General features: G+C 43.7%; 1 protein-coding gene and 1 pseudogene across 1 annotated transcript in view; both read left to right on the plus strand.

Moving 5' to 3' along the window:
- Positions 1-211: 211 nt before the first annotated feature.
- GPR151 (G protein-coupled receptor 151) overlaps positions 212-20830 on the plus strand; it is a 42503-nt gene continuing 21884 nt past the window's right edge. The window contains exon 1 of the mRNA XM_056574880.1: positions 212-326. The gene's annotated coding sequence lies outside the window, so the exon portion shown is untranslated. The remainder of the gene's footprint in view (positions 327-20830) is intronic.
- Positions 8480-8607, plus strand: LOC130267858 (U2 spliceosomal RNA; annotated as a pseudogene).

The raw sequence follows: 20830 nt of genomic DNA on the forward strand, positions 1-20830 counted from the left end.
TTGCCCATAGCAACCAATCAGATCACTTCTTTCATTTTTAAGAAGGCCTCTGCAAAATGAAAGAAGCAATCTGATTGGTTGCTATGGGCAACTGGGCAACTTTTCCTCTGCACAGATTTTGATAAATCTCCCCCTATGTTCCTATAAAAGGACAATTTATGGCCTATCTTAGTGTGTATTCTCCACATCTATTGTCTTAACCCCTGCATATTTGTGAGATGTAACCTGTGTCTTCTGCTTGTGAGCTTAGATTTGCTTTGGAACTGATAAAGGGAGGAATCCCGAAAGCTTGTCTCTACAAAATCCTGTTCAGTCCAATAGAAAAGGTATTACAAGATACTGCAACATTCTTTGATTTACATCTGCATCACTGGACTAATACGGCTACTCAAATTTACTATATATATATATATATATATATATATATATATATATATATATATACATATACATAGTTTTTTTCTTTTTTTCTTCTTCTTTTTCATGTTATTCCCTTTTTATTACATGTACCAGTATTCCTGACAGGCAGTGAAAGAGTTACCATATAGTACCATATAGTACTGCATTTAGATTTATAAGCTAAGCAGCACTGCCATCTACTGACATTTTTGGGGTACTGTTAAGGATAAGTGTTGCATAGAAGATTCCAGAACACAGAGACAGGATCTGTTTTTTAGCCTCTGTACACACCCAGTATAACTTGAGATCAGAGTTGAAGGGGTATTCCAGGTTTATACATCTTATCCCCTGTGCAAAGGATGGGGGGCATTCTGTGCCGGGCACTGCCTCCGAGACAGGGATGTCACAGCCACGCCCTCTCCATTCATGTCTCCTCCAATAGAAATGAATGGAGGGGGCATGGTATGACATCATTAGGGGGCCTGGCAGTGATGTCATGTCCCCATCTCAGAGGCAGCGCCCCGGGGACTGCACCAAGATCGTGGGTGTCCCCAGCAGCGGGACCCCTGCGATTATACATCTTATCCCCTATCCTTTGGATAGGGGAAAAGGTGTATAAACCCAGAATACCCCTTTAAATAGAGTCAGAGAGAACATGTCTTAATAGCTGCTTCCTCTCTGAGGATTGAGCCTAGTCAGGCCATTATAACCCAGGACCGATTGAGGTCAAGTGCTTCTGCCCAAACAAAAACTGTCGAAAAATATTACTTTCTTAAGGCATAACCCCTTTGAGACAACCAGAGACATTTACATGCCACCTCAGGGAAGCAACAGCCATAAACATTAAATAATTAGTAACAGTAAGGACTAGTGACACACTGTAACAGCAGCACCTCTTTTGTACATGTGTAACCCTTTCACATCCATCCCAATGGGGGGATATTGGAGGTTTTTGCAATCTCTCAGTAAAGGCTCGTAGCAGCTCCTCCTTGCCTCCCTGTGTCTGGTATCACCTACCCCATCTTGGGGATCACAACTTCCACCAACCAGATACAGTACCTGAATGTCCCAGAGGAACCCGCCCCATACTACCACCTTAATGCAGGCCCTTCGTTGATAACTTTGTGGAAAGTCTAAGGAGTGCGGTTGGGCTCCAGAAACCACTCAAGACACTGGTGACATAAACGTGTTTCTAGTGCTGAGAGGAGAACTACAAGAACCAGCAGACCCTACACATAACCCCAAGGCTGTCACACATGGGATATTGTAAAGTGGCAATGTTACACATGGGGGTGGTAGTTAGACCAAAAATGCATTTACCTGTCCAGACTACCTCTACTGGAAACCTTGAGAAGAAAGAATGATTTGGGAGGCACCAGCTGCAGGCACAGGATGCCCAAAATGTCTCCAGGGGGTGAATCATCAATGTGACAGGCCCTACAGGTGTTGTTCAGGATTAGAAAAAAGTACCTGCTTACGCAACCTGTGGACAGGTGCGGCACTGTTTTTTGAAGAAAGTAAATATTGTTTTCTAAGGAAGTGTGACAAGAAAAATCTCTTTTTGGACCAAAAAAGCAGAGGTATGTGCAGACTATGTAATTTGAGGCAGTTCCACACCGATTTTAATGGAGATTCTGCCTTCATGCAATCAAAGACTCATTTATTCCAATGGAAAGTTCTGATGAGAATTGACACTGTCAGAATCAAAAACTTTTGTTGTACATCTTGTAGAAATTATGAGTTATAAAGGAGACCACTAGGGGTCTTCATACCATCCAGAACATAATTCTGTCTGGCTGCAGCATAATTTTTGTCCCAGCTGAAGCACAGGCAGGGACATAGTCTATTAAATAAGTATGGGACTAGCACTGCTCTGTGCTCACTCCAATCCGATCAGACTGCAGCATGAAAACAGAGAGGAGGGGGTTATAGAGTAGCTGGCAGTGACTGGATGAAGAGACCCAGCACAGAACAGCAGTCTCAGGGAGGAAGTGAATGCATGGTGAGTGAGGGTGGGCTCAGACAGTGCTTGTCTTGGACATGTCCTTTTATAAGCAGTGAATGTGAGAATCAGTGAGCAGCAGAAGAAAAAGGGATGTGTGAGCCAAATATCAAAGCTGGACACATAAAAAAGACATGTAAAGCACTTACATGAACTAGGCATAACTTTGTCTCCCTGATTTTGCATACTGGCTTTTTTGATATCCCCATAGCTGTAAGGTGGCCCCCAGAATCAGCTCTACCAGTGGGCCTTAGTAACCTCGGCCTGATACTAATTCCTCCTGGCTACTTTTATTGACTCACTGACATACCTCCCAACATACAGATCTTAAAATCTATAGCCCTTATGTAGTTTGCATATTGGGTTATATGACTGCCAGTATTATCTCTTTACTTGGATCTGGGAAAGTCCAATATAGTAAAGTTACATAAATGACATAGTAAACTAAAAAGTGAGTACTACATTTTTAAAACTTTCTCTTGAAAGATTATTAAGTTATAATTTGGCTTCATGATACTTACAGAGGGAGACAGCTCTCCATTAGACATACGGGCCTCGGTCAGAGTCTCTCTTGTTTTGGTTCTTCATTGGCTTGTGTCATGGAACCAGATAGCCGGGTGTCTACATCTACCCCGTCCTGGCGCAGCAGCTTTACGCGAGCGTCGGCTTTTACCTTGCTGACCTAAAATATAAAAAAAAACAAAAAAATTTAATTGTAGACTACATGAAAACAACAGAAGCTTTGGGCTATTTCACATTGGCACCATGATCCGTTAAAGGGAGCTCCATTGGAAGAGAGAGAGTTGAGAGGGGGGGGGGGGAAACGTACTCCTATTTTATTTCTTTGCTCAACTCGTGTAAAATACCAGACACCCGACAGATCCCATTCAAGTCAAGTCAACAGGATCCATCGGGACCCAGTGGTGTCAGTTGTGCTCCGACCCTTTCAGGGTCCTTTCGGTGCAAAAAGTGGCTGTGTGAACCTAGCTTTAGCAAAGATAAGTTAAAGAACACTGAACTTTTCTAAGGGTATAGAATACTAAGCTTTATAGTCTAGCAAAGGATCCGAAAACAGCGGTCTGCAGTCTTCTTCCCTTTTGGGGAGAATTCTGGCTTGGCATAAATCCCAATCAGTTTCTGAGACTTTGTAACAGGAGTCAAAGCTGATTTTAGGGCATACTACCTAAGAAGGTGGTGTGATGAGCTCTTTTGCATATTTCTTACCCAGAAAGCCCACAGAGTGCTAATGGTCTTTTTGAATCTCCGTTCTACACCATTAGCGGTGCTCCTCCCTAAGGAGAATACTTGCCCCTTATTTACTATACCCTCTGAAAGTACTTAAAACCACTGAAAATAAGTAATACACCTGTCTCTGGCTGAGTAAATTGAGCTGACATTTAGTCACTTCAGAGCAGTTTTTACTGTTCGCATTACCACCAGGTTATCCTGCTCGCATTGCCACTGCTTTAACCCCTTAAGGACCCAGCCATTTTACACCTTAGGACCCGGCCATTTTTTGCACATCTGACCACTGTCACTTTAAACATTAATAACTCTGGAATGCTTTAAGTTATCATTCTGATTCCGAGATTGTTTTTTCGTTACATATTCTATTTTAACTTAGTGGTAAAATTTTTTGGTAACTTGCATCCTTTCTTGGAGAAAAATACCAAAATTTGATGAATAATTTGAAAATTTTGCATTTTTCTAACTTTGAAGCTCTCTGCTTGTAATGAAAATGGATATTCCAAATATTATTTTATTTTATTCACATATACAATATGTCTACTTTATATTTGTATCATAAAATTGACGTGTTTTACTTTTGGAAGACACCAGAGGGCTTCAAAGTTCAGCAGCAATTTTCCAATTTTTCACAAAATTTCCAAAATCACAATTTTTCAGGGACCAGTTCAGGTTTGAAGTGGATTTGAAGGGTCTTCATCTTAGAAATACCCCACAAATGACCCCATTATAAAAACTGCACCCCCCAAAATATTCAAAACGACATTCAGTCGTATTCACAGGAATAGCAGCAAAGTGAAGGAGAAAATTCCCAATTTCCATTTTTTACACTCGCATGTTCTTGTAGACCCAATTTTTGAATTTTTACAAGGGGTAAAAGGAGAAAATGTATACTTCTATTTGTAGCCCAATTTCTCTCGACTAAGCACATACCTCATATGTCTATGTAAAGTGTTCGGCGGGCGCAGTAGAGGGCTCAGAAGGGAAGGAGCGACAAGGTGATTTTGGAGCGTACGTTTTTCTGAAATGGTTTTTGGGGGGCATGTTGCATTTAGGAAGCCCCTATGGTGCCAGAACAGGAAAAAAAAACACATGGCATACCATTTTGGAAACTAGACCCCTTGAGGAACGTAACAAGGAATAAAGTGAGCCTTAATACCCCACAGGTGTTTCACGACTTTTGCATATGTAAAAAAATTTAAAAAAAAATTCTATAAAATGTGTTTCCCCCCAAATTTCACATTTTTGCAAGGGTTAATAGCAGAAAATAGCCCCGAAAATTTGTAACCCCATCTCTTCTGAGTATGGAGGTACCCCATAAGTCGACATGAAGTGCACTATGGGCGAACTACAATGATCAGAAGAGAAGGAGTCATATTTGGCTTTTTGAGAGCAAATTTTGCTCGGGGGCATGTCGCATTTAGGAAGCCCCTATGGTGCCAGGACAGCAAAAAATACCCACATGGCATACCATTTTGGAAACTAGACCCCTTGAGGAACGTAAAAAGGAATAAAGTGAGCCTTAATACCCCACAGGGGTTTCACCACTTTTGCATACGTAAAAAAAAAAAAAATTTCACTAAAATGTGTGTTTCCCCCCCAAATTTCACATTTTTGCAAGGGTTAATAGCAGAAAATACCCCCCAAAATTTGTAACCCCATCTCTTCCGAGTATGGAGGTACCCCATAAGTTGACCTGAAGCGCACTACGGGCGAACTACAATGCTCAGAAGAGAAGGAGTCATATTTGGCTTTTTGAGAGCAAATTTTGCTCGGGGGGCATGTCGCATTTAGGAAGCCCCTATGGTGCCAGGACAGCAAAATAACCCCCACATGGCATACCATTTTGGAAACTAGACCCCTTGAGGAACGTAACAAGGGGTACAGTGAGCATTTACCCCCCACTGGTGTCTGTCAGATCTTTGGAACAGTGGGCTGTACAAAATTTTTAATTTGCGCAGCCCACTGTTCCAAAGATCTGTCAGACACCAGTGGGTGTAAATTCTCACTGCACCCCTCATTACATTCCGTGAGGGGTGTAGTTTCCGAAATGGGGTCACATGTGTTTTTTTTTTTTGCGTTTGTCAAAACCGCTGTAACAATCAGCCACCCCTGTGCAAATCACCTGAAATGTACATGGTGCACTCTCCCTTCTGAGCCTTGTTATGCGCCCCCAGAGCACTTTGCGCCCACATATGGGGTATCTCCGTAGTCGGGAGAAGTTGCATTACAAATTTTGGGGGGCTTTTTTCCCTTTTACCTCTTGTCAAAATTAAAAGTATAGGGCAACACCAGCATGTTAGTGTAAAAAATTTATTTTTTTACACTAACATGCTGGTGTAGACCCCAATTTCACCTTTTCATAAGCGGTGAAAGGAGAAAAAGCCCCCCAAAATTTGTAAGGCAATTTCTCCCGAGTATGGCGATACCCCATATGTGACCCTAAACTGTTGCCTTGAAATACGACAGGGCTCCGAAGTGGGAGCGCCATGCGCATTTGAGGCCTGAATTAGGGATTTGCATTGGGGTGGACATAGGGGTATTCTACGCCAGTGATTCCCAAACAGGGTGCCTCCAGCTGTTGCAAAACTCCCAGCATGCTTGGACAGTCAACGGCTGTCCGGCAATACTGGGAGTTGTTGTTTTGCAACAGCTGGAGGCTCCATTTTGGAAACAGTGGCGTACCAGACGTTTTTCATTTTTATTGGGGAGGGGAGGGGGGCTGTGTAGGGGTATGTGTATATGTAGTGTTTTTTACTTTTTATTTTATTTTGTGGTAGTGTAGTGTAGTGTTTTAAGGGTACAGTCACACGGGCAGGGGGGTTACAGCGATTTTCCCGCTGCGAGTTTGAGCTGCCGCGCAAAATTTGCTGCATCGCAAACTTGCAGCCTGATACTCACTGTAAGCCCCCTGCCCATGTGAATGTGCCCTGTACATTCACAGGGGGGGAACCTCCAGCTGTTGCAAAACTACAACTCCCAGCATGCACAGTCTATCAGTGCATGCTGGTAGTTATAGTTTTGCAACAGCTGGAGGCACACGGGTTGGGAAACACTGAGTTAGGAAACAGACAATGTTTCCCAACCAGTGTGCCTCCAGTTGTTGCAAAACCACAACTCCCAAACATTCTCAGGCATGCTGGGAGTAGTAGTTCGGCAACATCTTTAGAGCCAGATGTTGCCGAACTACAACTCCCAGCATGCTTGGAGTTGTAGTTTGCAACATCTGGAGGACTACTAATACAGTGGTTCCCAATCTGTGCCCTTCCAGATGTTGCAAAACTACAACTCCCAGTATGCCAAAACTGTCCAGGCATGCTGGGAGTTGTAGTTCTGCAACATCTGAAGGGCCAGATGTTACAGAACTACAACTCCCAGCATGCCTGGACAGTAAGGGCATGCTGAGGATGTGTAGTTTTGCAACATCTGGAAGGGCACAGTTGTCTCCAAACTGTGGACCTCCAGATGTTGCAAAACTGCAACTCCCAGCATGCCCAGATGCCAAGGGCTGTCTGGGCATGCTGGGAGTTGTAGTATATAGGGTCCCAATACAGCAATGCATGTCGCTTTACGGCGACGTGCATTGCTGTAAAGGGCCCGACCGCAGCTGAAGATCTACTCACCTGTCGCCGCCGCCGCCATCTTCCTCGCCGGGATCCGGGTCTTCAGGGACGAGGTAAGTATCGGGGCCAGTCCCCAGCACTCCCCTGTCCCCCGCCGCGTCCTCCGGTCTTCCTCCCGTCCTCTCCGGACTTCAAGGGGCCGGGCAGGACGGGAGGAAGTAACCGCCCCCCCTCCTGCGATTGGTCGGTTAACTAACCGACAGATCGCAGGGAATAGGAGGAGGTGGCCGGCTTGCCACCTCACTCCTAGTCTTCAGCATGGTCCTGGCTGTCTGTGACAGCCGGGATCATGCGAAATTACCGGGCGGTCGGGTCCCAGAGACCTGATCAGCCCGGTATCGCTGCAGATCGCAAGGGCGATTTCCCTTGCGATTTGCGGCGATCGCCGACATGGGGGGCCTACATGGCCCCCCTCGGCGTTTGCCCTGGATCCCTGCTGAAGGATTTCAGCAGGGATCCGCTTCCGATCTCCGTCGGGTGAGCGACGGAGACCAGGAAAAGACATGACGTATGCATACGTCATGGGTCCTGAAGACCCAGGGTGTGATGACGTATGCATACGTCATGGGTCCTGAAGAGGTTAATCATTGGGAGTGTGCGACTGGACCCGAGCGCACCTCAGACCTTCTTCAGAAGCAGGTGGGGAGTGGCTCTACGCTGATTCAAGCTCCAGGTACATTGCTCCAACTAGATTACCGGCTGCATCCTGAACTAATACATTGGAGCGCAGTGAGGGAAGTTGCTGGAGCACACTGTATAGAAGACTGCAAGTCAAGAGACTTAACAAGATATAAGGCTTGTGCACACCACCTTGTGAGAGCCTGTTAGTACTCTATATTATAGAATGTTCCCTTTGTGTATTATAAGATGCTTGTGCTTATCTCTAGGCAACTGTGTTTAGACTGTTTTCTGTCTCAACAGATCTCTCCATCAGCCATAATATCACTACACTTCTCTTCTTAACACTAAAACTAGTGGTTCGGAACTTTCCAACAAGCTTATTTTCTATGGTCTGAACCTCTGATGACATCTTGTGGTATTTTTGTGCATTTACAATACAGATTCTCATTGCCTGCTTTCTCTGCACTTCAGTTTTCCTTGCTCTCTCTTCAAGCTTTACGCCTATGTCTAACTGAAGCACCTTACAGATTTTTGCTGATATATTATTACTGTACAACATCTACAAGCCTTCAAACCTCTCCTACAAGTTTTGGCTTCTCGGCCTTTTGGCTAAGATCAACTGTAGTATCTGTTCTTATCAGTTTCATGCTGGTGAGCCAAACACCGGTATGAGCTGGGGATGGGTGCTGCATGTTAGGGGGCATGATGTGACCTGTTTCCTCCGGGTCTCACCATGAGATTGGGGGGTGTAGAGCAGAGGTACTTCTGTGATTCGGGGAATGGTGACCCTGAGGTGCCAAAACTCACTGGGTGTTATAACTCACTGAGTGAACGCACTGCACCATATACTCTTCACCTTTGGCACTCACCCTTGATATCCTGGCCTTCTGGCTAGGATCAGGGAAATTTTTATAGATCCGGCCGGATTACCGGGCAGTATATCTGCACTCATTCACTTATTTATTATTTTTGTATGTCACTGTGCCATGTTGCGTGTTTTTGTTTGTACACAGGATTGTCAGGATGCGGTAGCCCTTCTGGATGTCCCTCCTGGCGGTCTAGGGGAGGTATTTGTGGCCATTAGGTTCATCACCTCCCTGCAACCCTAGGGCATCTTGGCTTTGGTCAAGTTGCCATCAGTATACGGCTCCTCAGCTGTTACCTTGGTTTTGGCCCAGAGGTAAAGGGTAGGTTTGTTGGGGGGCCTCTCTTCTAGTTTTGCTCGCGAATATCGCATATTCGCGAATAAAGCACTATATATTCGCAATTACGAATATTCGTTTTTTCACAGTACACATCACAGTGATCATCCCTCTCTGCTTCCAGCTTGTGTGGTGTAAATAAGGCTCTAATACTACTGTGTGAGACTGGTGTACGAATTTTCGCATATGTGCTAATTTGCAGATGCGAAAATAAAACGCGAATATTACGAATATGCGAATTTAGAAAATATATGACGAATATTCGTCCATATATTCGCGAAATATCGCGAATTCGAATATGGCCTATGCCACTCAACACTACTCTCTCCTGTTGGAGAAGGGTTTAGCGATAGACTGCATCCTTTGTGCATGTTTTTTAGTGTGACACGTTTGCACTTTTTCTTGCACTTTGGGGGACAGGGAGCACTTGTCTTGGCTCTTAAAAAAAAAGTTTTGGTTTTTACTTGCACTTGAGTGATTTGAGAGCATGTACCTCGGCTCTTCAATTAAAAAAAAAAAGTTTTGGTTTATCATCACATCACTGGGAGTCTCCTTTTCACCAATCGCATCCACTCCTTCGCTACCTTTTAGGATGGGGAAGCTCTACTGAAACATCTTTATTTGCTTTCTAAAAAGAAGGCCTGAGCTCCTCATAACGTTCCAACGCAAGTGCCTGGCTTACTCTGCTCTGTAAGTGCTTGAAGGAACCCCGCTGTTCTCCTCGCAACCTGTCTTGACTTGAACACTTTGGATGGGTCGTCAGACTTCTTGGAGAGTTAGGGTCTATTCACACGGCAGAATTTCTGCTCATCTGCACAAATTCCGCTTCCAGAATTTGGGTGGTTTCTGGCTTGTGCGGAATTGGTGCAGAATTTTTGCAGAATTTGTGTGGAATCCGCATGCAGAAATTCAGAAGTGTGAATTGGAGTGTGGAATCCCGTAGAAGTTTATTAGGCTTTAAATTGAGGCGGAATCTGTGTGGAATTCCGCATGCGGAAATTTTGCCATGTGAATAGACCCTTAGGGGTCTTTAGGTCTTATGTTTATGTACTACTGCTTTAGTTCACTCACTTAAAGTGGGGATCAAAAGTTTGGGCACCCCAGGTAAAAAAATTTGTATTAATGTGCATAAAGAAGCCAAGGAAAGATGGAAAAATCTCCAAAAGGCATAAAATTACAGATTAGACATTCTTATAATTTGTCAAAAAAAAGTTAGATTTTATTTCCATCATTTACACTTTCAAAATAACAGAAAACAAAAAAATGGCGTCTGCAAAAGTTTGGGCACCCTGCAGAGTTAATATCTTGTACTGCCCCTTTTGGCAAGTATCACAGCTTGTAAAATATGTGTAGCTCACTTAGGATAAAAGAACTAATGTGCTTGAGGTTAAAGGTGTTGCCTTCACCCAAAAGGCCTAATGTAATATGTAGAAATTATAAATATAAAATATTTATGTGAACCAGTCCTCAAAAGCACAGGGTAGAGAAGAAGGAAAAGACTAGTGGAGATGGGATCCAAGAAATGGTCTTTATTATATAAAAAGGATATATATGACCAATCGCCTAGCAGGGCCCTTGCTAAAGGCGAATGGAATATACTGGGTAAAAAATAGATAGAATAAAAAATACAGAATATAGTAGGATTAAAATGAAATAAATATGATGGGTAAGTAGCACCAAAGAAAATTCATTAATTAAATATCTGCTGAATATATCAGGAGAAAACGTTCTCAGTCCATATAATTCATAGGGATATTTCAATGAAAAATCCACAAGAAATGTCCAGAATGAAAAGTCACAATTAGTTTGGGTGTATCTGGAGTAATGGTATATGGTAGTGAATGTAGCGACAACAGCTACAATAGGAAATTCATGGACAGGTAATGCAGACAATGTGGCAAACACTGTCAGCGATGAAGATGTCAAGTCTCGGTGCACAGCACCACTCACCCTCCTTTGGAGTCCTCAGGTCCGGGCTGGCACGGCTGAGTCCGGCACTCTGGATATCGATGCCCGCCTGGATGGTATGATGGGTGAGTGGCTGAATCTCCGGGGGTCCGAGTGTCCTGGGCTGGCACGGGAGGCGTCCGGCCTTGGGGAGGATGATGTCCAGGAGTAACTCTGCCGACCGGGGCTGTGAGTGGATGCAGGTAACAGGTGGTGCGGATTGCACGTGTGAATAAGGTGCTAACAGCGCGCGTGCAGCAGTGGTCCCGGAATCGCGGGCATCCAGCTGTTGCAATTGGAATATGGCAGATACAGTCTATTTGAAGTGATATACACTTATGGATAAGGTGCAGATAATGGGCTAGACGCGTTTCAAGGCTGCGGGCCTTTTCTTCAGTAGCTACCTATAGCTACTGAAGAAAAGGCCCGCAGCCTTGAAACGCATCTAGCCCATTATCTGCACCTTATCCATAAGTGTATATCACTTCAAATAGACTGTATCTGCCATATTCCAATTGCAACAGCTGGATGCCCGCGATTCCGGGACCACTGCTGCATGCGCGCTGTTAGCCCCTTATTCACACGTGCAATCCGCACCACCTGTTACCTGCATCCACTCACAGCCCCGGTCGGCAGAGTTACTCCTGGATATCATCCTCCCCAAGGCCGGACGCCTCCCGTGCCAGCCCAGGACACTCGGACCCCCGGAGATTCAGCCACTCACCCAGCATACCACCCAGGCGGGCATCGATATCCAGAGTGCCGGACTCAGCCGTGCCAGCCCGGACCTGAGGACTCCAAAGGAGGGTGAGTGGTGCTGTGCACCGAGACTTGACATCTTCATCGCCGACAGTGTTTGCCACATTGTCTGCATTACTTGTCCATGAATTTCCTATTGTAGCTATTGTCGCTACATTCACTACCATATACCGTTACTCCGGATACACCCAAACTAATTGTGACTTTTCATTCTGGACATTTCTTGTGGATTTTTCATTGAAATATCCCTATGAATTATATGGACTGAGAACGTTTTCTCCTGATATATGCAGCAGATATTTAATTAATGAATTTTCTTTGGTGCTACTTACCCATCATATTTATTTCATTTTAATCCTACTATATTCTGTATTTTTTATTATATCTATTTTTTACCCAGTATATGCAATTTACCTTCAGCAAGGGCCCTGCTAGGCGATTGGTCATATATATCCTTTTTAAATAATAAAGACCATTTCTTGGATCCCATCTCCACTAGTCTTTTCCTTCTTCTCTCCCCTGTGCTTTTGAGGACTGGTCCACATAAATATTTTATATTTATAATTTCTACAAGTATCACAGCTTGTAAACGCTTTTTGTAGCCAGCCAAGAGTCTTTCAATTCTTGTTTGAGGTATCTTTGCCCATTCTTCTTTACAAAAGTCATCCAGTTCTTTGAGATTTCTGGGCTGTCTGTCACGTACTGCTCTTTTAAGGTCTATCCATAGATTTTCAATTATGTTGAGGTCAGGAGATTGTGAAGGCCATGGCAAAACCTTCAGTTTACGCCTCTTGATGTAATCCCCCATGGATTTTGAGCTGTGTTTAGGATCATTATCCATGTGTAGAAGCCATTCTTTCTTTAACTTCCGCTTTTCACAGATGGCATCAAGTTAGCATCCAAAATTTGCTGAAATTTTATTGAATCCATTTTTCCTTCTACTCGTGAGATGTTCCCTGTGCCACTGGCTGCAATACAACCTCAAAGCATGATTGATCCACCCCCATGCTTAACAGTTGGACAGAGGTTCTTTTCATGAAATTCTGTTCCCCTTCTTCTCCAAACGTACCTTTGCTCTTTCCGGCCAAAAAGTTAAATTTGAACCTCATTTGCAAAGTTCAAACGCTGATTTTTGTGGTGAGGACAAAGAAGAGGTTTTCTTCTGATGACTCTTCCTTGAAGACCATATTTGTACAAGTATCTCTTTATAGTGGAATAGTGTACCACAACTCCAGTGTCTGCCAGATCTTTCTGGAGGGATTGTGCAGTCAAACGTGGGTTTTGAATAGTTTTTCTCACAATCCTGTGAGCTGTTCTGTCTGATATGTTTCTTGGTATTCCAAATCTTGCTTTAACTTCCACTATTCCTGATGACTGCCATTTCTTAATTACATTCCGAACAGAGGATATTGACATCTGAAAAGTTTTGCTATCTTCTTATAGCCTTCTCCAGCTTTGTGAACGTCAACTATTTTCAGTTTCAGATTTCTAGACAACTGCTTAGAAGAACCCATGGTGCTGATTGTTGGGGCAAGGTCAGATGAGTCTGGACATTTAAAACTTTTGAGATTGACATCACCTGGTCTTCCCAGATGATGATTGAGAACAATCCATGACACTGGCAGGTCTCCGCTTTGCAAAGGGGGAGGTGCATGCTATAAATTCTGCAGGGTGCCCAAACTGTCAATGATGGAAATAAAATCTAACTTTTGTTGACATATTATAAGAATGTCTAATCTGTAATTTGATGCCTTTTGGAGATTTTTCCATCTTTCCTTGGCTTCTTTATGCACATTAATACAATTTTTTACCTGGGGTGCCCAAACTTTTGATCCCCACTGTATAGTGTGGTCAAATTTTTATGCTTATTCTCGGTTCTGGGGTGGTTTATCATGCCTCCCTCCTGATAAACTGGTGGGAACCTTGTTTCACTTTCTTTCAGTGCTCCAATTGCGACCGCTAATTGTCTTTGTCATTTTTGTTTTGCCATTTGCTTTGGTCAAGTTTTGCTAAAATTCTGTTATTCTGTCTAAAAATAGTTATTTTTTGTTTCACCATAGATTTGGTGGTAAAATGAATGGCGTCGTTACATAGAAAAATTTATGACACAAGCAAACAAGCCCTCATATGGGACTGTAGGTTGAAAATTGAAATTGTTATGGCTATATATATTGCTATAAGGCAAGGAGGGGAAAAAAATGAAAGAGCAAAAATGAAAAATCCCTGCATCCTTAAAGTAAATCTTTCATCTGTGTCACCTGCACTAACCTGCAGACAGGTAGTGCAGGTGACACTGATGACAACGATACTTACCTTGTCCCTTCTCGTGCTGTCGTTCTCTGGCTATCCTCTTTGATATCTTCAACTCTGGGCCCAACTTGGAGCATGGGTGGAGCTTAGTGACCTCATTGCTGCTGTTTGCTAGCAGCGGGACCCAGCAGAGAACAGTAGCAGTGATGTCACTAAGCTCAGCCAATAAGGGGTTTCTTTGCTTAGGTGGCTTTATTGACAGGTTGGGGATTAAGCTATTTTTAGACCTTTTATGGCCTTCAGGAAAATGAAAAAACATATTTCAATTCGATGGGAATTGGTACAGTCAAAAGAAGGGGGTAGCAATGGGGACCCCTGTAGCTTGTACCTTAGCTAATTTGTACGTAGCTGCTTTAGAGAAAAGATTTATTTTTTTCTGTTGTAAACCCTTATCTTAAATTTATCAACAACTACACTAGATTTATTTCAATGGATAGAAAGCAGCAAGCGGCACTCCAGGTACTTGTGCTATTAAAACCGTTTCTTTATTTGCTCGATTAGCAGGTTACAGCAGAGAGGAACACACCAACAGTTTCACGTCAACTAGAACGCTTTCTCAAGGCAGTGTGGGTAAAGGGGAACTCCCTATTTAACCCATCCGGCACCAATTAGACACACCCATTACACGCATATGTGTGAATTGCAGCCCATGTAAATGAATCACGATTCACACAAAAATATTTAGTTTATACTAAACATACATAAATATACAAAAGTACAAAAATACACAGAACCCCCCAGAAAGTACAAAAATAGATACATATACAATTGTTACAATTATAAAATCTTACAAAAAGGAGGATAGATAATTTCTATCATTCAAACCTGTACAGCCTGTGGCATTAGTGCGTATAATCCAGGTTGCCTCAGCCTGAAGCAACCTGGTATGCCTATCCGTACCACTTTTAGATTGTTGTATACGTTGTAGTCCTGTGAATCTTATATTCTTAAAATCCCCTGCATGGCAACTGTTCATATGAGAGATGAACCTGGGCATCCCTTTCCTGTACGCAGGGAATATAAATGTTCGCGGAATCTGTGGAAAACCGGACGGATGGTTTTACCAATATAAAATTTCAAGCATGGGCATATAATTACATACACAATAAAATCTGAACGGCATGTTATAAAATCAGAGACAATATGTTTTACTGGTCCGAGCTGTAATACTTTTGAGGTTTCCATATGTGTGCAATATGGGCAACTGCCGCATCGGAAGTTGCCTTTAGGCATCCCCCGTTGTAACCATGTAGTTTTTACATTTTGATTCCTAAATGCACTCCTCACCAGTACGTCCCTCAGGTTATTTGTTCTTCTAAAAGAGATTATGGGGCGTTGTACCATCATTTCCAACAGATCCTTGTCAGACTGCAAAATGTGCCAGTTTTTATGAATGGCATGCCTTATGCAATCCGCCACAGGAGAGTACTCAAATGAAAAAACTGTCTTTTTGTTCCGCTTCTCTTTTTTCCTCCGTCCCAGTATTAAGTCCTTCCTCTCTAGTTTATTCACTCTCTCGAATGCCTGAGATATAATGTCCTCACTATATCCTCTGTCCCTTAGTTTCTGCATTAGTAAAAAGCCCTGTTGTAAAAATACTGCATCATTTGAATTGTTTCTTTTAAGTCTTAAAAACTGCCCATATGGTAGGGAACAGGTAACGTGTGCAGGGTGAAAACTATTAAAGTGCAATAGTGCATTCGTAGCTGTAGGTTTTTCATGACCTCAGACCTCCATATCCTCATTGCTTAAGCTCAGCTCCAAATCCAAAAATTGCACTTTCTTGTCCCCAAAACATGATGTAAATTGCATGTTAAAATCATTCATATTTAGATACTGGGTGAATTTTTGGAATTCTTCCTCAGTCCCCGTCCATGAGAGGAGCGCGTCGTCTATATATCGGGTCCAATGCCCTATATACCGGGAGAATGGATTTCTTGACCCATAGACAATGTGCTCCTCGCACAGTGCCAGGAAGATAATCGAATAGGTCGGTGCCACCGGCGTGCCCATCGCTGTGCCCGTCTTTTGGGCATATCAGGTGGCACCGAACCTAAACGCAGTATGTTCCAGCACGAATGCCAGCGCTTCACATATAAAGGTAATACATTTTTCCTCTTCACCTGCTTGCTGCAAAAACAGGCGAACTGCGTTAATGCCATCTTTGTGGCGTATCCGGGTGTATAACTCTACCACATCGATGGTGCCCCGCCAGGTCCCGTCCTCTATGGTTTGCAACAATTCCTTTGTATCAGCCAGACACGAAGGAACAGATTTCAACAAGGGTCTCAGGAACCAATCCAGGTACTGAGAGAGGGGCTCAGTTAGAGAGCCCCTCCCTGACACAATTGGCCGACCTGGAGGGTTCCCGAGACCCTTGTGAATCTTGGGTAAATAATACCAGTTGGGTTTGGATGGATTCTGGGGGAACAGTTTTTCTGCCAGATTTTTGGTCAGAACACCCATTTCTACCCCTCTTCTGAGGAGGGATTGTAGTTTGGTCTGATACTCATGTGTGGGGTCTTTGTCCAGTTTGATATACGTGTGTGGATCCGAGAGCTGTCTCATGGCTTCGGTTAGATAAGAGGATTTATCTAACACCACTATATTTCCCCCTTTGTCAGCGGGCTTCAGAACAATTTCATCATTTCCTTTTAACCACCTTAGAGCACTTTTTTCCTCATGTGTCAAGTTGTCCCACATCTCAGGATACAGTAGACTTTTGACATCATGCAGGACACTGTTTTCAAAAATCTCTAAATTGGAGCCCGGTGACAAAGGGGGAAAAAAACGTGATTTAACACCCCACATAAATTTTGGGGTTTCCTCACTATTTGCGGGTCAGATTCTAGTAATAATTGTATTAAATCTGATATTACATGTTGGTCCTTGGCTTCCAAGTTAGGATTATAAATAAACCCCAGTGGGCCAATCTTGGCTGGAATTTCTCCCTGCCTTAAAGCTACCTCCCTGTCTTCACCCTTGTTTTTAAACATTTTATGCAGATTCAATTTACGTAAAGATTTAGCCAAATATATCTGAAATTTGATTTAATTAAACTTGTTAGGCAGACAGTAATTTAAGCCTCGGGATAGGAGGGAGATACATGCATCCGACAATGTAACACTCGAGAGATTTACAACATTATTAACATGTTTAAGATCAGGACTAACCTGCTGAGATGTCCCGAAGATTTCCGTAGCAGGAACTCCTACGCTTGCCAGGAGACCTGCTTGCGTTTGACTCCGGTCCCTTGCTGGGATTGATTTCATGTGCCTCCCCCAGCCGCACCACCAGTCGATCGTCCGGATCATGCTGACTTAGTGTCCTCGGTATTACTGGAATCCGAACCCGAATCTGTAGTCCAGTGATCTGGGTTTTGCCTCTGGCGTTTGTTGCGTTTTTTCTTATTCCTGGGTCTGAACGGGCGTTGAGACATTTGCTGGTGAAAATTCTCTCCAATTCAAAATCGGCTCTGTCCCGGACAAATTTGTCCCTTTTTCTCTCCTTAATATCGTTCTGTATAGATACCAGTTTTGTCTCAACTTTGCATGAAAACGCTTGCCACTGTGACTCCGTCATCCTTGTTTTAATTTCACTTTTTGCCTTATCCAGATTGGTTTGTGTAAGTGTATAGTCCATTGCAGACCGATCCAGCACCAATCTAGTCAGGCTCAAGGAATGTTTTATATGGGCTTGTTGTCACTTTTGTACAAAGATCTTATCCTCTTGATATTGAGACGGTTCCTTGTACTGTCAAAGGCCCCGGGGTGAGCGATTAGCATCCACGTACAATTTCAATGTGTTAATCGCCCAAAACAATCGCACCTCCTTCTCGGAGAGCGACATTATCTTATTCTCCAGGGCCCGTGTACTTAATACTTTGTATTCATCCTCGGTGTTACACTGCGTGGAAAAGGTTCCAATGTCCTCTTGACCTGCCTCCAAAGCACTTGGCCGGGGAGGGGGGGGGGGTCTCGATCCCTTCAGTGTCCGGAGTTTCCTCATTCATCGACTCCATGTTTTGGCTGGCGTGCACCGCAATGGAAACTTAGTTCATGAATATCAGACGTAGAGAGAGTAATTACTGCATGCACCTTTCCAGCCAGTTATATCCACACTTGAGTCCAGGATCGTCCACCCATCCACGGTAGCATTGCCGGTGCCTGCCCCAAATAGACAAAGTCCATAAAACAATTTCAATCGATGGAAAGTAGCAGGTGGCACTCCAGGTACTTGTGCTATTAAAACCACTTCTTTATTTGCTCGATTAGCAGGTTACAGCAGAGAGGAACACACCAACAGTTTCACGTCAACAAGAACGCTTTCTCAAGGCAGTGTGGGTACGGAGTCACAGTGGCAAGCGTTTTCCCGCAAAGTTGAGACAAAACTGGTACCTATACAGAACGATATTAAGGAGAGAAAAAGGGACAAATTTGTCCGGGACAGAGCCGATTTTGAATTGGAGAGAATTTTCACCTGGAAAAATCCGCAGCAAATGTCTCAACGCCCGTTCAGACCCAGGAATCAGAAGAAATGCAACAAACGCCAGAGGCAAAACCCGGATCACTGGACTATGGATTTGGGTTCGGATTCCAGTAATACCGAGGACATTAAGTCAACACGATCTGGACGATCGACTGGTGGTGCGGCTGGGGGAGGTTCGGGTTCCTCATCTCAGCAAGGCCCTTTAGGCACAGGGCACGCCAGGGGGCGGGGGGCGGCACAGGAAATCATTCCCAGCAAGGGACCGGAATCAAACGCAAGCAGGTCTCCTGGCAAGCATAGGAGTTCCTGCCTCGGAAATCTCCGGGACATCTCAGCAGGTTAGTCCTGATCTTAAACATGTTAATAATGTGGTAAATCTCTCAAGTGTTACATTGTCGGATGCATGAATCTCCCTCCTATCCCGAGGCTTAAATTACTGTCTGCCTAACAAGTTTGATGAAATCAAATTTCAGATAGATTTGGCTAAATCTTTACGTAAATTGAATCTGCATAAAATGTTTAAAAACAAGGGTGAAGACAGGGAGGTAGCTTTAAGGCAGGGAGAAATTCCAGCTAAGATTGGCCTGCTGGGGTTTATTTATAATCCTAACTTGGAAACCGAGGACCAACATGTAATATCAGATTTAATGCAATTATTACTAGAATCTGACCCCGCAAATAGTGAGGAAACCCCAAAATTTATGTGGGGTGTTAAATCACGTTTTTTCCCCCCCTTTGTCACCGTCTCCAATTTAGAGATTTTTGAAAACAGTGTCCTGCATGATGTCAAAAGTCTACTGTATCCTGAGATGCGGGACAACTTGACACATGAGGAAAAAAGTGCTCTAAGGTGGTTAAAAGGAAATGATGAAATTGTTCTGAAGCCCGCTGACAAAGGGGGAAATATAGTGGTGTTAGATAAATCCTCTTATCTAACCGAAGCCATGAGACAGCTCTCAAATCCACACACGTACATCAAACTGGACAAAGACCCCACACATGAGTATCAGACCAAACTACAATCCCTCCTCAGAAGAGGGGTAGAAATGGGTGTTCTGACCAAAAATCTGGCAGAAAAACTGTTCCCCCAGAATCCATCCAAACCCAACTGGTATTATTTACCCAAGATTCACAAGGGTCTCGGGAACCCTCCAGGTCGGCCAATTGTGTCAGGGAGGGGCTCTCTAACTGAGCTCCTCTCTCAGTACCTGGATTGGTTCCTGAGACCCTTGTGGAAATCTGTTCCTTCGTATCTGGCTGATACGAAGGAATTGTTGCAAACCATAGAGGACGGGACATGGCGGGGCAAATATGCCCTAGCCACCATCGATGTGGTAGGGTTATACACCCGGATACGCCACAAAGATGGCATTAACGCAGTGCACCTGTTTTTGCAGCAAGCAGGTAAAGAGGAAAAATGTATTACCTTTATATGTGAAGCGCTGGCATTCGCGCTGGAACATAATGCATTTAGGTTCTGTGCCACTTGGTATGCCCAAATGATGGGCACGGCGATGGGCACGCCGGTGGCACCGACCTATTCAATTATCTTCCTGGCACTGTGGGAGGAGCACGTCGTCTATGGGTCAAGAAATCCATTCTCCCGGTATATAGGGCATTGGACCCGATATATAGACGACGTGCTCCTCTCATGGATGGGGACAAGAAAGTGCAATTTTTGGATGTGGGGCTGAGCTTAATTGATGAGGATATGGAGGTCCGAGGTTATGAAAAACCTACAGCTACAAATGCACTATTGCACTTTAATAGTTTTCACCCTGCACACGTTACCTGTTCCCTACCATATGGGCAGTTTTTAAGACTTAAAAGAAACAATTCAGATGATGCGGTATTTTTACAAATGGCCTTTTTACTAATGCAGAAACTAAGGGACAGAGGATATAGTGAGGACATTATATCTCAGGCATTCGAGAGAGTGAATAAACTAGAGAAGAAGGACTTAATACTGGGACGGAGGAAAAAAGAGAAGCGGAACAAAAAGACAGTTTTTTCATTTGAGTACTCTCCTGTGGCAGATTGCATAAGGCGTGCCATTCATAAAAACTGGCACATTTTGCAGTCTGACAAGGATCTGTTGGAAATGACGGTACAACGCCCCATAATCTCTTTTAGACGAACAAATAACCTGAGGGACGTACTGGTGAGGAGTGCATTTAGGGATAAAAATGTAAAAACTACATGGCTACAACGGGGGATGCCTTAAGGCAACTTCC

The sequence above is a fragment of the Hyla sarda genome, chromosome 4 (genome assembly GCF_029499605.1).
Source record: "Hyla sarda isolate aHylSar1 chromosome 4, aHylSar1.hap1, whole genome shotgun sequence".
NCBI lineage: Eukaryota > Metazoa > Chordata > Amphibia > Anura > Hylidae > Hyla > Hyla sarda.